This window comes from Cololabis saira, unplaced genomic scaffold (assembly GCF_033807715.1).
Source record: "Cololabis saira isolate AMF1-May2022 unplaced genomic scaffold, fColSai1.1 scf048, whole genome shotgun sequence".
NCBI lineage: Eukaryota > Metazoa > Chordata > Actinopteri > Beloniformes > Belonidae > Cololabis > Cololabis saira.
Genome location: NW_026906212.1, coordinates 189,949 through 200,000, shown reverse-complemented (window position 1 = coordinate 200,000; position 10,052 = coordinate 189,949). Strand labels below are relative to the sequence as shown.

At 51.5% G+C, this 10,052-nt stretch overlaps 9 non-coding genes across 9 annotated transcripts; all 9 read right to left on the bottom strand.

The window, feature by feature from the left end:
* Nucleotides 1–1,321: 1,321 nt before the first annotated feature.
* On the bottom strand, nt 1,322–1,403 carry trnas-aga (transfer RNA serine (anticodon AGA)). Its single transcript has one exon. It is a non-coding gene; the product is annotated as a tRNA-Ser (tRNA).
* A 310-nt stretch (nt 1,404–1,713) lies between these two features.
* On the bottom strand, nt 1,714–1,785 carry trnam-cau (transfer RNA methionine (anticodon CAU)). Its single transcript has one exon. It is a non-coding gene; the product is annotated as a tRNA-Met (tRNA).
* A 1,867-nt stretch (nt 1,786–3,652) lies between these two features.
* Nucleotides 3,653–3,725, bottom strand: trnav-aac (transfer RNA valine (anticodon AAC)). Its single transcript has one exon. It is a non-coding gene; the product is annotated as a tRNA-Val (tRNA).
* Nucleotides 3,726–3,981: 256 nt separating this feature from the next.
* On the bottom strand, nt 3,982–4,063 carry trnas-aga (transfer RNA serine (anticodon AGA)). Its single transcript has one exon. It is a non-coding gene; the product is annotated as a tRNA-Ser (tRNA).
* A 310-nt stretch (nt 4,064–4,373) lies between these two features.
* Nucleotides 4,374–4,445, bottom strand: trnam-cau (transfer RNA methionine (anticodon CAU)). The gene has a single exon. It is a non-coding gene; the product is annotated as a tRNA-Met (tRNA).
* A 1,755-nt stretch (nt 4,446–6,200) lies between these two features.
* trnav-aac (transfer RNA valine (anticodon AAC)) lies at nt 6,201–6,273 on the bottom strand. The gene has a single exon. It is a non-coding gene; the product is annotated as a tRNA-Val (tRNA).
* Nucleotides 6,274–6,925: 652 nt separating this feature from the next.
* On the bottom strand, nt 6,926–6,997 carry trnam-cau (transfer RNA methionine (anticodon CAU)). The gene has a single exon. It is a non-coding gene; the product is annotated as a tRNA-Met (tRNA).
* A 1,889-nt stretch (nt 6,998–8,886) lies between these two features.
* trnav-aac (transfer RNA valine (anticodon AAC)) lies at nt 8,887–8,959 on the bottom strand. Its single transcript has one exon. It is a non-coding gene; the product is annotated as a tRNA-Val (tRNA).
* A 683-nt stretch (nt 8,960–9,642) lies between these two features.
* Nucleotides 9,643–9,714, bottom strand: trnam-cau (transfer RNA methionine (anticodon CAU)). The gene has a single exon. It is a non-coding gene; the product is annotated as a tRNA-Met (tRNA).
* Between the last annotated feature and the right edge of the window lie 338 nt (nt 9,715–10,052).

The following is a 10,052-nucleotide window of genomic DNA, read 5'->3' as shown; positions in this document are numbered from 1 at the left end:
CTGGGGTCTGGTGATGGAAGCTCCTGGGGTGTGGTGGTGGAAGCTCCTGGGTTCTGGTGGTGATGCTGCTGGGGTCTGGTGCTGATGCTGCTGGGGTCTGGTGGTGGAAGCTCCTGGGGTCTGGTGGTGGAAGCTCCTGAGGTCTGGTGGTGGAAGCTCCTGGGGTCTGGTGGTGGAAGCTCCTGGGGTCTGGTGGTGGAAGCTCCTGGGGTCTGGTGGTGGAAGCTCCTGGGGTCTGGTGCTGATGCTGCTGGGGTCCGGTGGTGGAGCTAGTGGGGTCTGGTGTTGGAAGCTCCTGGGGTCTGGTGGTGGAGCTAGTAGGGTCTGGTGGTGGATGGTGTCTGGTGGTGATGCTGCTGGGGTCTGGTGGTGGAGCTAGTGGGGTCTTGTGGTGGATGGGGTCTGGTGGTAATGCTGCTGGGGTCTGGTGGTGGAGCTAGTAGGGTCTGGTGGTGGATGGGGTCTGGTGGTAATGCTGCTGGGGTCTGGTGGTGGAGCTAGTGGGGTCTGGTGGTGATGCTGCTGGGGTCTGGTGGAAGCTCCTGGGGTCTGGTGGTGGAAGCTCCTGAGGTCTGGTGGTGGAAGCTCCTGGGGTCTGGTGGTGATGCTGCTGGGGTATGGTGGTGGAGCTAGTGGGGTCTGGTGTTGGAAGCTCCTGGGGTCTGGTGGTGGAGCTAGTGGGGTCTGGTGTTAATGCTGCTGGGGTTTGGTGGTGGAGCTAGTGACTTACATGTTTTGAAAAAGGCGGGCATGACGAAAAGATCCTGTAAAAAATCTCTGTAATATGTTTCTTTTTTTCCTGTAAAGTTGGACATTTGAAAGATTAGGTAAATGGGGAATGACTGGCTTTTAATCAGTTGTGGAACTGCAACGAAATTCATTTCTGCATAAGACCCAATGCGAGAAAGAGATGGTCGACCTTCCTGTGCCGAGCACCAAGAAGAGGATTAGAGGGGTTTTCCAAGTCCAAATAATATTATTGCAGTAATACATGTTTCCGCCCAGTTTCGAACAGGGGACCTTTCGCGTGTTAGGCGAACGTGGTAACCACTACACTACGAAAACTTGAATGCTTTGAAAATGGCGGGCGTAACGAAAAAAAAATCCTATCTTCAAATCATTCATGTTAGAAATAAATGTGTGATTTCATATAAGTTGTCCTGGTGCGGTAAAATTAAAAATCATCCATCGGTATTACCATGCTGGGTAGAAAATACAAAATTTACCACAAGGGAAGCCAACTGATTACTTTTGAAAGACAGTACTGGATATGATTAATAACTGCAAATTAGGCAGTCGTCTTGCACATTCAAACATTACTCGTTGTTGGCAGGATTCGAACCTGCGCGGGGAATCCCCAATGGATTTCTAGTCCATCACCTTAACCACTCGGCCACAACAACCTGTCAGCTGTGTGTATGTGTGTGTGTGTGTGTGTGAATCTTCAGAAATAGACAATTTAGAGTCTTTATTTTAAAATGGTTGGTTTTACTTTATTTTAAAATGGTTGGTTTTACTTTATTAGGTTGAGACATATTTTCATCCTCATTTTGATTAAATGCATTTTCATCAACAGCATTTTCATCAACAGTCAGCATCAACAGCCAGTATGTTCATAGTTCATAGATCATACATCCACTTTCTTGTTTCCAAAAAGCTCTGGATAGATTTCAGTTAATCTCTCACATCTCATGTATGAGAGGATCTCTTAAGTAGCAGAGGATGGTTTCGATCCATCGACCTCTGGGTTATGGGCCCAGCACGCTTCCGCTGCGCCACTCTGCTGTATAACCAGGATGTGACTCCGCCACACAGTGGGGGAGAGGGGGGTAGGGACTTAAAAGCGGGTCCCCTGGTTCGGACGGTGAGCCGGGTCTCTGGGTGGCTCCAGGTGAGCCGGGTTGTTGAGGTTGTTGAGGTTGTTGAGTTGTTGTTGGGGTCTGGTGGTGGAAGCTCCTGAGGTGTGGTGGTGATGCTGCTGGGGTCTGGTGGTGCAGCTAGTGGGGTCTGGTGGTGGAAGCTCCTGGGGTCTGGTGATGGAAGCTCCTGGGGTCAGGTGATGGAAGCTCCTTGGGTCTGGTGATGGAAATTCCTGGGGTCTGGTGGTGGAAGCTCCTGGGGTCTGGTGGTGATGCTGCTGGGGTCTTGTGGAGGAGCTAGTGGTGTCTGGTGGTGGAAGCTCCTGCGGTGTGGTGGTGATGCTGCTGTCGTCTGGTGGTGGAGCTAGAGGTGTCTGGTGGTGGAAGCTCCTGGGGTCAAAGTCCAGAGTGCTAACCATTACACCATGGAACCCTGTTCAGCTTTTATTGTGTTTTTATTGTGGTCCTGAAACCAGAACATGAGTAAAAAACATTATGCGCTTGAGCATCTGACAGAGTGCTGTCCATGGTGCTAGGAGCGTCTGGGTGTTTATGGTACCAGGGCCCTGGTCCTCCAGGCCCAAGGGCTGGCTCTTTCACTCCAGTGGCCGGTCGGTGGGGGGCTTAAAAGCGGGTCCCCGGGTTCGGACGGTGAGCCGGGTCTTTGGGTGGCTCCAGGTGAGCCGGGTTTTTGAGGTTGTTGAGTTGTTGTTAGGGTTTGGTGGTGGAAGCTCCTGAGGTGTGGTGGTGATGCTGCTGGGGTCTGGTGGTGCAGCTAGAGGGGTCTGGTGGTGGAAGCTCCTGGGGTCTGGTGATGGAAGCTCCTGGGGTGTGGTGGTGGAAGCTCCTGGGTTCTGGTGGTGATGCTGCTGGGGTCTGGTGCTGATGCTGCTGGGGTCTGGTGGTGGAAGCTCCTGGGGTCTGGTGGTGGAAGCTCCTGAGGTCTGGTGGTGGAAGCTCCTGGGGTCTGGTGGTGGAAGCTCCTGGGGTCTGGTGGTGGAAGCTCCTGGGGTCTGGTGGTGGAAGCTCCTGGGGTCTGGTGCTGATGCTGCTGGGGTCCGGTGGTGGAGCTAGTGGGGTCTGGTGTTGGAAGCTCCTGGGGTCTGGTGGTGGAGCTAGTAGGGTCTGGTGGTGGATGGTGTCTGGTGGTGATGCTGCTGGGGTCTGGTGGTGGAGCTAGTGGGGTCTTGTGGTGGATGGGGTCTGGTGGTAATGCTGCTGGGGTCTGGTGGTGGAGCTAGTAGGGTCTGGTGGTGGATGGGGTCTGGTGGTAATGCTGCTGGGGTCTGGTGGTGGAGCTAGTGGGGTCTGGTGGTGATGCTGCTGGGGTCTGGTGGAAGCTCCTGGGGTCTGGTGGTGGAAGCTCCTGAGGTCTGGTGGTGGAAGCTCCTGGGGTCTGGTGGTGATGCTGCTGGGGTATGGTGGTGGAGCTAGTGGGGTCTGGTGTTGGAAGCTCCTGGGGTCTGGTGGTGGAGCTAGTGGGGTCTGGTGTTAATGCTGCTGGGGTTTGGTGGTGGAGCTAGTGACTTACATGTTTTGAAAAAGGCGGGCATGACGAAAAGATCCTGTAAAAAATCTCTGTAATATGTTTCTTTTTTTCCTGTAAAGTTGGACATTTGAAAGATTAGGTAAATGGGGAATGACTGGCTTTTAATCAGTTGTGGAACTGCAACGAAATTCATTTCTGCATAAGACCCAATGCGAGAAAGAGATGGTCGACCTTCCTGTGCCGAGCACCAAGAAGAGGATTAGAGGGGTTTTCCAAGTCCAAATAATATTATTGCAGTAATACATGTTTCCGCCCAGTTTCGAACAGGGGACCTTTCGCGTGTTAGGCGAACGTGATAACCACTACACTACGAAAACTTGCATGCTTTGAAAATGGCGGGCGTAACGAAAAAAAAATCCTATCTTCAAATCATTCATGTTAGAAATAAATGTGTGATTTCATATAAGTTGTCCTGGTGCGGTAAAATTAAAAATCATCCATCGGTATTACCATGCTGGGTAGAAAATACAAAATTTACCACAAGGGAAGCCAACTGATTACTTTTGAAAGACAGTACTGGATATGATTAATAACTGCAAATTAGGCAGTCGTCTTGCACATTCAAACATTACTCGTTGTTGGCAGGATTCGAACCTGCGCGGGGAATCCCCAATGGATTTCTAGTCCATCACCTTAACCACTCGGCCACAACAACCTGTCAGCTGTGTGTATGTGTGTGTGTGTGTGTGTGAATCTTCAGAAATAGACAATTTAGAGTCTTTATTTTAAAATGGTTGGTTTTACTTTATTTTAAAATGGTTGGTTTTACTTTATTAGGTTGAGACATATTTTCATCCTCATTTTGATTAAATGCATTTTCATCAACAGCATTTTCATCAACAGTCAGCATCAACAGCCAGTATGTTCATAGTTCATAGATCATACATCCACTTTCTTGTTTCCAAAAAGCTCTGGATAGATTTCAGTTAATCTCTCACATCTCATGTATGAGAGGATCTCTTAAGTAGCAGAGGATGGTTTCGATCCATCGACCTCTGGGTTATGGGCCCAGCACGCTTCCGCTGCGCCACTCTGCTGTATAACCAGGATGTGACTCCGCCACACAGTGGGGGAGAGGGGGGTAGGGACTTAAAAGCGGGTCCCCTGGTTCGGACGGTGAGCCGGGTCTCTGGGTGGCTCCAGGTGAGCCGGGTTGTTGAGGTTGTTGAGGTTGTTGAGTTGTTGTTGGGGTCTGGTGGTGGAAGCTCCTGGGGTCTGGTGGTGGAAGCTCCTGGGGTCTGGTGGTGGAAGCTCCTTGGGTCTGGTGATGGAAATTCCTGGGGTCTGGTGGTGGAAGCTCCTGGGGTCTGGTGGTGATGCTGTTGGGGTCTGGTGGAGGAGCTAGTGGTGTCTGGTGGTGGAAGCTCCTGCGGTGTGGTGGTGATGCTGCTGTCGTCTGGTGGTGGAGCTAGTGGTGTCTGGTGGTGGAAGCTCCTGAGGTGTGGTGGTGATGCTGCTGTCGTCTGGTGGTGGAGCTAGTGGTGTCTGGTGGTGGAAGCTCCTGGGGTCAAAGTCCAGAGTGCTAACCATTACACCATGGAACCCTGTTCAGCTTTTATTGTGTTTTTATTGTGGTCCTGAAACCAGAACATGAGTAAAAAACAATATGCGCTTGAGCATCTGACAGAGTGCTGTCCATGGTGCTAGGAGCGTCTGGGTGTTTATGGTACCAGGGCCCTGGTCCTCCAGGCCCAAGGGCTGGCTCTTTCACTCCAGTGGCCGGTCGGTGGGGGGCTTAAAAGCGGGTCCCCGGGTTCGGACGGTGAGCCGGGTCTTTGGGTGGCTCCAGGTGAGCCGGGTTTTTGAGGTTGTTGAGTTGTTGTTAGGGTTTGGTGGTGGAAGCTCCTGAGGTGTGGTGGTGATGCTGCTGGGGTCTGGTGGTGCAGCTAGAGGGGTCTGGTGGTGGAAGCTCCTGGGGTCTGGTGATGGAAGCTCCTGGGGTGTGGTGGTGGAATCTCCTGGGTTCTGGTGGTGATGCTGCTGGGGTCTGGTGCTGATGCTGCTGGGGTCTGGTGGTGGAAGCTCCTGGGGTCTGGTGGTGGAAGCTCCTGGGGTCTGGTGGTGGAAGCTCCTGGGGTCTGGTGGTGGAAGCTCCTGGGGTCTGGTGCTGATGCTGCTGGGGTCCGGTGGTGGAGCTAGTGGGGTCTGGTGTTGGAAGCTCCTGGGGTCTGGTGGTGGAGCTAGTAGGGTCTGGTGGTGGATGGGGTCTGGTGGTGATGCTGCTGGGGTCTGGTGGTGGAGCTAGTGGGGTCTTGTGGTGGATGGGGTCTGGTGGTAATGCTGCTGGGGTCTGGTGGTGGAGCTAGTAGGGTCTGGTGGTGGATGGGGTCTGGTGGTAATGCTGCTGGGGTCTGGTGGTGGAGCTAGTGGGGTCTGGTGGTGATGCTGCTGGGGTCTGGTGGAAGCTCCTGGGGTCTGGTGGTGGAAGCTCCTGAGGTCTGGTGGTGGAAGCTCCTGGGGTCTGGTGGTGGAAGCTCCTGGGGTCTGGTGGTGATGCTGCTGGGGTATGGTGGTGGAGCTAGTGACTTACATGTTTTGAAAAAGGCGGGCATGACGAAAAGATCCTGTAAAAAATCTCTGTAATATGTTTCTTTTTTTCCTGTAAAGTTGGACATTTGAAAGATTAGGTAAATGAGGAATGACTGGCTTTTAATCAGTTGTGGAACTGCAACGAAATTCATTTCTGCATAAGACCCAATGCGAGAAAGAGATGGTCGACCTTCCTGTGCCGAGCACCAAGAAGAGGATTAGAGGGGTTTTCCAAGTCCAAATAATATTATTGCAGTAATACATGTTTCCGCCCAGTTTCGAACAGGGGACCTTTCGCGTGTTAGGCGAACGTGATAACCACTACACTACGGAAACTTGCATGCTTTGAAAATGGCGGGCGTAACGAAAAAAAAATCCTATCTTCAAATCATTCATGTTAGAAATAAATGTGTGATTTCATATAAGTTGTCCTGGTGCGGTAAAATTAAAAATCATCCATCGGTATTACCATGCTGGGTAGAAAATACAAAATGTACCACAAGGGAAGCCAACTGATTACTTTTGAAAGACAGTACTGGATATGATTAATAACTGCAAATTAGGCAGTCGTCTTGCACATTCAAACATTACTCGTTGTTGGCAGGATTCGAACCTGCGCGGGGAATCCCCAATGGATTTCTAGTCCATCGCCTTAACCACTCGGCCACAAAAACCTGTCAGCTGTGTGTATGTGTGTGTGTGTGTGTGTGTGTGTGTGTGTGTGTGTGTGTGTGTGTGTGTGTGAATCTTCAGAAATAGACAATTTAGAGTCTTTATTTTAAAATGGTTGGTTTTACTTTATTTTAAAATGGTTGGTTTTACTTTATTAGGTTGAGACATATTTTCATCCTCATTTTGATTAAATGCATTTTCATCAACAGTCAGTGCAGTATGTTCATAGATCATACATCCACTTTCTTGTTTCCAAAAAGCTCTGGATAGATTTCAGTTAATCTCTCACATCTCATGTATGAGAGGATCTCTTAAGTAGCAGAGGATGGTTTCGATCCATCGACCTCTGGGTTATGGGCCCAGCACGCTTCCGCTGCGCCACTCTGCTGTATAACCAGGATGTGACTCCGCCACACAGTGGGGGGGAGGGGGGTAGGGACTTAAAAGCGGGTCCCCTGGTTCGGACGGTGAGCCGGGTCTCTGGGTGGCTCCAGGTGAGCCGGGTTGTTGAGGTTGTTGAGGTTGTTGAGTTGTTGTTGGGGTCTGGTGGTGGAAGCTCCTGAGGTGTGGTGGTGATGCTGCTGGGGTCTGGTGGTGCAGCTAGTGGGGTCTGGTGGTGGAAGCTCCTGGGGTCTGGTGATGGAAGCTCCTGGGGTCAGGTGATGGAAGCTCCTTGGGTCTGGTGATGGAAATTCCTGGGGTCTGGTGGTGGAAGCTCCTGGGGTCTGGTGGTGATGCTGCTGGGGTCTGGTGGAGGAGCTAGTGGTGTCTGGTGGTGGAAGCTCCTGCGGTGTGGTGGTGATGCTGCTGTCGTCTGGTGGTGGAGCTAGAGGTGTCTGGTGGTGGAAGCTCCTGGGGTCAAAGTCCAGAGTGCTAACCATTACACCATGGAACCCTGTTCAGCTTTTATTGTGTTTTTATTGTGGTCCTGAAACCAGAACATGAGTAAAAAACAATATGCGCTTGAGCATCTGACAGAGTGCTGTCCATGGTGCTAGGAGCGTCTGGGTGTTTATGGTACCAGGGCCCTGGTCCTCCAGGCCCAAGGGCTGGCTCTTTCACTCCAGTGGCCGGTCGGTGGGGGGCTTAAAAGCGGGTCCCCGGGTTCGGACGGTGAGCCGGGTCTTTGGGTGGCTCCAGGTGAGCCGGGTTTTTGAGGTTGTTGAGTTGTTGTTAGGGTTTGGTGGTGGAAGCTCCTGAGGTGTGGTGGTGATGCTGCTGGGGTCTGGTGGTGCAGCTAGAGGGGTCTGGTGGTGGAAGCTCCTGGGGTCTGGTGATGGAAGCTCCTGGGGTGTGGTGGTGGAAGCTCCTGGGTTCTGGTGGTGATGCTGCTGGGGTCTGGTGCTGATGCTGCTGGGGTCTGGTGGTGGAAGCTCCTGGGGTCTGGTGGTGGAAGCTCCTGAGGTCTGGTGGTGGAAGCTCCTGGGGTCTGGTGGTGGAAGCTCCTGGGGTCTGGTGGTGGAAGCTCCTGGGGTCTGGTGCTGATGCTGCTGGGGTCCGGTGGTGGAGCTAGTGGGGTCTGGTGCTGATGCTGCTGGGGTCCGGTGGTGGAGCTAGTGGGGTCTGGTGTTGGAAGCTCCTGGGGTCTGGTGGTGGAGCTAGTAGGGTCTGGTGGTGGATGGGGTCTGGTGGTGATGCTGCTGGGGTCTGGTGGTGGAGCTAGTGGGGTCTTGTGGTGGATGGGGTCTGGTGGTAATGCTGCTGGGGTCTGGTGGTGGAGCTAGTAGGGTCTGGTGGTGGATGGGGTCTGGTGGTAATGCTGCTGGGGTCTGGTGGTGGAGCTAGTGGGGTCTGGTGGTGATGCTGCTGGGGTCTGGTGGAAGCTCCTGAGGTCTGGTGGTGGAAGCTCCTGGGGTCTGGTGGTGGAAGCTCCTGGGGTCTGGTGGTGATGCTGCTGGGGTATGGTGGTGGAGCTAGTGGGGTCTGGTGTTGGAAGCTCCTGGGGTCTGGTGGTGGAGCTAGTGGGGTCTGGTGTTAATGCTGCTGGGGTTTGGTGGTGGAGCTAGTGACTTACATGTTTTGAAAAAGGCGGGCATGACGAAAAGATCCTGTAAAAAATCTCTGTAATATGTTTCTTTTTTTCCTGTAAAGTTGGACATTTGAAAGATTAGGTAAATGAGGAATGACTGGCTTTTAATCAGTTGTGGAACTGCAACGAAATTCATTTCTGCATAAGACCCAATGCGACAAAAGAGATGGTCGACCTTCCTGTGCCGAGCACCAAGAAGAGGATTAGAGGGGTTTTCCAAGTCCAAATAATATTATTGCAGTAATACATGTTTCCGCCCAGTTTCGAACAGGGGACCTTTCGCGTGTTAGGCGAACGTGATAACCACTACACTACGGAAACTTGCATGCTTTGAAAATGGCGGGCGTAACGAAAAAAAAAATCCTATCTTCAAATCATTCATGTTAGAAATAAATGTGTGATTTCATATAAGTTGTCCTGGTGCGGTAAAATTAAAAATCATCCATCGGTATTACCATGCTGGGTAGAAAATACAAAATGTACCACAAGGGAAGCCAACTGATTACTTTTGAAAGACAGTACTGGATATGATTAATAACTGCAAATTAGGCAGTCGTCTTGCACATTCAAACATTACTCATTGTTGGCAGGATTCCAACCTGCGCGGGGAATCCCCAATGGATTTCTAGTCCATCGCCTTAACCACTCGGCCACAACAACCTGTCAGCTGTGTGTATGTGTGTGTGTGTGTGTGTGTGTGTGTGTGTGTGTGTGTGTGTGTGTGTGTGTGTGTGTGTGTGTGTGTGTGTGTGTGTGTGTGAATCTTCAGAAATAGACAATTTAGAGTCTTTATTTTAAAATGGTTGGTTTTACTTCATTTTAAAATGGTTGGTTTTATTTTATTAGGTTGAGACATATTTTCATCCTCATTTTGATTAAATGCATTTTCATCAACAGTCAGTGCAGTATGTTCATAGATCATACATCCACTTTCTTGTTTCCAAAAAGCTCTGGATAGATTTCAGTTAATCTCTCACATCTCATGTATGAGAGGATCTCTTAAGTAGCAGAGGATGGTTTCGATCCATCGACCTCTGGGTTATGGGCCCAGCACGCTTCCGCTGCGCCACTCTGCTGTATAACCAGGATGTGACTCCGCCACACAGTGGGGGGGAGGGGGGGAGGGGACTTAAAAGCGGGTCCCCTGGTTCGGACGGTGAGCCGGGTCTCTGGGTGGCTCCAGGTGAGCCGGGTTGTTGAGGTTGTTGAGTTGTTGTCAGGGTCTGGTGGGGGAAGCTCCTGAGGTGTGGTGGTGATGCTGCTGGGGTCTGATGGTGCAGCTAGTGGGGTCTGGTGGTGGAAGCTCCTGGGGTCTGGTGATGGAAGCTCCTGGGGTCAGGTGATGGAAGCTCCTTGGGTCTGGTGATGGAAATTCCTGGGGTCTGGTGGTGGAAGCTCCTGGGGTCTGGTGGTG